We start from the raw sequence: 5,892 nt of genomic DNA, 5'->3' as shown, positions 1-5,892 counted from the left end.
GAGAGTGTGTCCTTTTAATAAAAGGTTAGTCAATTGGATATGCATGAAAAATAAATATGTAGCAAATGACTCTTGACCCCTATCTCACATATTAATCAATTCCCGGGGTCTATAGAAATAACCACAAAAGGTAAAGCAGTAAAGCCTTTAAAAGGTGGCCTGGAGAATGTCTTCACAGCCTTGGGGAGGGAGGGGATTTCTCTAAAAGGGTCCCAATACTCTACCCATAAAGGGAAAATCAATCAATTAACTACATTAAAATTAAAATTATGAAACTGAGGCTCATGTAAATATAGAACTGAGAGAAAATGCTTTTTTACTGAAATATTTTTCTATACCTTTTCCTCCAGACCTTCCCCAATACTACACCACACTGGGGTTCTGAGAGAATAAAGAGTAATGAGAAACAGTGTATAACCTGTATAACCTCAGATTGCAACCCCCAAAGCCCGGGAGACAGGGCATTATGACGGTGAAGTTTATCCACCTGCCTTGCTCATGAGCAGAAACCAAGGTAGTTTTCCTTTAGTGGATCTGATATGTTTTGCATGGTCACAGTGATCAGATGAATAAACAAATTTACTAATTTTCTGGCCTGCTGTCAATGTGCTTGATGTACACGTCACATGTTTTAACACGGGTTTGTTGCAAAAAAGTTTCTGCACAGTTTAAATGGTGTTTATTTCGAGGACACTCACCAATTGGCAGGAAGGCCTGAGCGCCGCTGGAGATCAGGCTGGTCAGCGACAGCCAGGGTGGGCTTTCTGGGGGGCTGTCAACGCGTGCGCTTCGGGCCATGACTTGTGGGGGCTGGCACTGAGCACCCGGGAGCCTCTCTAGTGATTGTGAATTTGCCACGTTGACTTCTTTTTAAATTGTGCACCTGGGCTCTGGGCCCCGGGTCGGCCTGGCAGCCGGGCGGCCGTGGGCTTTCTCCTGGGGCGCTTAGCAGCCCCTCTCCGGCGCTGGCTCCCTGTGGTTTCCCACAGTCTCTGCTCCTGTGGGCCCTCCTCTCTGGATTCCTCCTGACCCCAGCGTCTCTGATTCGTGACTGTCCGGATGCCCAGGATTTCTGGGTGACGTGTCAGAGCGGGCAGGGTAGGACCAGCCTGGGCTCTCGGGGCTCCCTGTGTCTAATGGGCAGTGGGAGCTCCTCTGGTATTGAGGGGGTGAGCAGCCTCTGGGTTAAATCTGGGGGGTGCACACAGGATGAGTCGGGGGGAGAGGCGCCCCAAACAGAAAGGGGAGCGGTGGTGGGGGCCCCAGCCAGGGACAATGCGGGGCCGGGAGCGGTCAGAGGCTCTCCTGGGTGTGCCTGCTGCCGCCCCCGGGCCCCCAGGTGCACTGCCCTGGAAGGTCAGGTCCAGCAGGATCTGAGGTTCCGGGAGCTCTGGAGGTGGGTGTCAGCAGTGGAGCGCGCCGGCTAAAATGTCACATCCCAGTTTGGAGGTGCTGTGTTTGGGACGCCACGTGGTGAGCTACTGGACTACAAATCCAAGGCTCCAGAGAGCTGGAGCTAGAGGTTCTGGTGTCACCACCAGACGTGGGGATGGGGATGGGGACAGGGGGCAGCTGCAGAGCAAGGCTGGGTGTGGACACTCTGCTCCAGGTCAGCGCCGGGTGGGAAACGGGGGCTTGGCTGGCCATGGGGAGGGGCCGGGTGAAACCCAGGAGGCCTTTCGAGACCACCCCCCCACATGCCCCTCCTTTTGTGGTAAAATGAAGAACCGCAGGACCACAAGACTGCAAAAGGACTGTCCCTACGTTTACCTGCTCACCTGTCACTCCAGAGCCCGGGTCCTCAGCATGACGGGAATAACCACAAAGCTGACCTCCGCTGGGGACAGGCACCCCCAAGACTTCCCCCGGGTCGTCTCCTCTGATCCCCATAACAACCCTATGTGGGGTTTCAGATTCCTGCTTAAATGTGCAAAAATATATGCCAAACGCCAAGAGCACCCAAAGGCCAGAGATGCAAAAGGGGCAGAGCTGGGCTCCGGCTGCCTCTGACGGGCTCTGCGTTCACGTCCTTAATCCTCCATCACATGTGCGGCTTCAAGTGGTTGACAGAGACTAGGAATCCCCCTCGTGTTCTGTGCAAGTGAAAAGTCTAAAAGGACATCTACAAACTCACAGCCGTACAAGAAGGCAGTGTTGACATTTAAGCACAAACCTGACTGTAATCAGAGAGATTAAAAACCAGGCACGGGTTCTGAACTGCTGCAGGAATATAAACAAGGACAAGTGTTGGAGAATGTTCATTTACTTTATCAGAGGCAGAGATGGAAACATTTGGAAAACACTAGAGCGGAAAGCTGGTCTTTGTTCTGTCCCGCAGATACCCTCTGACCACACTCTCCCGTCGCCTTGTTAAGCTCCCGAGCAGATAAAGGTCCCCGCGTCTTCACGTTATCAGAGAACGTCCAGACACCTGCCCTCGGCCTCTGCTCCATGCCCAAAAAAGGCGCCCAGGGCTCGGCTCCTGCTGGCTATTTCTGATGGTGGAACCTGCCGGCACACTCCTCACTGGGCCCCACCTGCCAAGTCCATTTTTAGAAGGACATTCTTCAGTTTAAATAAATTAAGAGCATTTCGACTCCATCTGTTATTAAAGGCTGAGCTTTTTTTCAGTACCCAAACTGCACCCTGTTTCTAAGTTTTCTTGTACCTTTCGGGACTAAATGGAGTGGAAGAGTAATAGGTGTCCTTAACCAGACTACATTCGCGGCGAATGTCCCCACCTTTCTGGTGAAACACAAACGACCTCTTCTATTGACCAGGTCACGGTTGGTCTAAAATGGCTCTTCCTTCATGGCCTAGAGAACATGGGACTCGTTTCAGTTTCTTTTCAAATATAAACCATCTAAGAAATAGACTGATGCAGTTTCACTCTTTCAAATTCCTTAATCTTATAACGTCTACCTGTTTTTCACTTTTTACTTTCTTATTAAATCACAATAGATCTTTAAAAACTCACTTTAAAAATCCCCACCCCCCAAAAAAGTCTGGAAAGGGAAGATGACAAATGGCCCTCCAGTCTTGACCCTATCACTTGAGAGTTTTGGTGAAATCAGAGGGTGCATCTCTATGAAAGCAGAGGGCTGGGAGGGGGTGGGGGGGGAGGGGTGGGGAGGGGGAGGGGGGAAGGGGGAGGGGGAGGGGAAGGGGGATGGAGAGGGGGAGGGGAAGGGGGATGGAGAGGGGGAGGGGGATGGGGACTGAAAGGGGCCAGAGAGGGGACGCCTCGGCCACTGGAATGAAAGTTGCTTCCTTCTGGGCTCGCTCCATGACGGGTCGCGTGACCTTGAGCGAGCAGCAGCCCTGGGCCGTGCGGGAGAGACAGACTTCCTGCCTCTTCCCCGCAATATTCCTTCCACAAACCTGTTGCCACCTGGAGGAGCACGCGACCTGCCGGCTGCTTTGCTGAAGTCGGGTCAGCTTGGGGCTGGCTGCAGGTGCACCTGCGCCCGAGTGTGACCCCCCCCCCCGGCACCTCATTCCTCAGCCTCAGGCTCCCCCCCCATAGCCACGCTCACCCCCGGGGCGGTGCAGGAGGGTCTCCCAGTCTCAGGGCGAATGTCTCTCTGGTGATAAAAAGAAGTGACAAAAACGAGTGCTTTTAACTAAATCACCCCAAGTGCGCTTCTCTAAAGCTCTCCCTTGCCCCATACTTCTCATTTGTTTGCTATAGGAAGGGAGATGGCAAAGGGCTGGCGTATGGTGCACGAAAGAACATTCCAGAATGTGGAGAATTAAGTAAGAGGGTTAGTAGCACAATATTAATATTACTGATTTGTACATTTGAATGTGGTTAAAATGGGAAATTTTGCGTTGTATACTTGTCACTACAAAGAAGGGTTTTTAAAAAGTTGACAGAAATGAGCCATGGGTGATAATAATATGAACTGGAAACAAAAAAAGGAGGATTGAGAACAAAAATCACTATCTCCTCTCTTTAAGTTGGAAGTTATTGAGTTTTTCACTTAAGAAACACCGAGAACCAGAGGAAAAATCCTAATGTGAAAATTTTATGAAAAGATGGCTGGAGACCTCAGATCCACACACATCCCCAAACAAATAGAAAACCCCGAACAACAGACCAGGCTGAGTGAGGGGAGCGTGTTCTACTCAAGTGTAAGAGAAAAACAGCAGGGATGAATGTGGTTGACGATCAGTGTGGAAAGTTAGCCAACCATGTGCATTCCCTTAATCTTGCTTTCAGCTGCCATCTTGGATTCCATAATGGCTCTCAAGAACCCGTTTATAAGTCGTTCTTGATTGAAGTTTTTAAAATCCACTGGTTTCTACTGTTGTGGACAAGCCCAGTCAAGTGGAAAACCGTGGCCTTCTTTTGGTCCAGTGAACCAGCCTTTGGACCGAGTCTCCTCTAAGAGCCGAGCACCCTCTAACTTCAAGGTGACAGCCCCCCAGATTCCAATCAGAACCTCATAAGTTTGGGTAAAGACAAAGGCTCCCTCCACCCTCTTGCCTCTTGGCTCACATCTTTGCTTGGACTTCGCCTCACCGGGGTCCCAGATTTCCCACTAAGACCCTTGGATTAAATCTAGACTTTGGATGTAATTACAAATGATTAACTTCATTATGTTTTAAGTTTCAACCAACCAAAATACATTGCTAGTTTGGGTTCTCCAGGCAAGCAGTATTGGTCAGAAGATGGAAGGAACCCAACCGCGTTGAACTTAATCCAAGCCTCGTGGTTCTGGAATCAACAAGGTTGAAGAGATCCCGAACTTTGTGTTCTTGGAAACTGCGCCCTGCGAGGAGCTTTCCCCGGGTGACCCAGGACTCCCGGGAACCCGTAAGCGTGCCTGGGGCAAGCCCTGACCCCAACCCTCCGCGCCCCACGCTTCACCTCGTAAACGATTCGCTGCCCTGCCTGTCCCCCGACCAGCTGAGGACGGCTCGCTGCCCACACGGTCGTTCGGCTCCCCTCCTCCCTCCAGGCCCCTGCTCAGCTCTCCTGGCTGACCACGCAGCCTTCCACCCCACGTCCACACCCGGCTCCTTCCCGCTCAAGGAAAGAAGTCCCCTTCGGGCCTGGCCCTTGGGAGCCCTGCAGGCCTGGGTCGGGGAGCCCCTGTTGCAGCCCTGCCCCACGCGATGACCCTTCAGAGCAGGGCCGCCCCTCGCCACATCCGGGCTTGCTATGTGTCTGACAAACCAGAAGGACCAGGGCCCTGGATTGCTGTTCCTGACACATCCTAACAGTTTAAACCATCTCTGTCATTGTGGACCAAACCCACCCACCACACTTCATCTACATGTCTGCACGATGGACACTGGGTGGGTGCCCCTCAGCACTGCTCTCCCCAACGAGAGACCCCAAGGGAACCTGCAGCAGCATGTGGGACACCAGACGCCAGGGGACGGGCATCGAGACCAGGACGCGGCCTTCTCCTCCCACCAACAGAGCTGGGGACGACCGCCAACGCCGTGACCCCACCGGGCATCTTCTGCCCTCACTGTTGCCGCCAGCTTAGCTGACCGCGCCCCAGCCAGCCTGGGGCCTCTGCAGAGTGCGGATGGCCCTTGTTCATTGTCGTGTCCTCAGGCCTCGTGCTGCTCAGTGGAAAGAAAGGGCTCCTTGGTGCTGGGTAATTGGCATTTCCCGATGACTTACGGACTGCGCTGGAATCGAGGGGCGACTCCAGAGGGCAATCCTGGGGTCACCCCTCCCTAACTTAGTTTTTCTATTTTTTTTTTTTTTATTATTACTTTCTGGATCAGTGGGAACAGCCCGGCTGGCAGGAGGCCGTGGACATGGAAGCAGCCCGTGGAGGGCTTGCTGCAGACGCTGGGGCAGCCGGAGCTGGGAGAGGGGAGGCGCAGGCTGCCGTCATCTGCCTGCTGCATGATATCTAACGTCCATTC

The sequence above is a fragment of the Choloepus didactylus genome, chromosome 5 (assembly GCF_015220235.1).
Source record: "Choloepus didactylus isolate mChoDid1 chromosome 5, mChoDid1.pri, whole genome shotgun sequence".
NCBI lineage: Eukaryota > Metazoa > Chordata > Mammalia > Pilosa > Megalonychidae > Choloepus > Choloepus didactylus.
Note: the sequence above shows the minus strand (reverse complement) of the source record.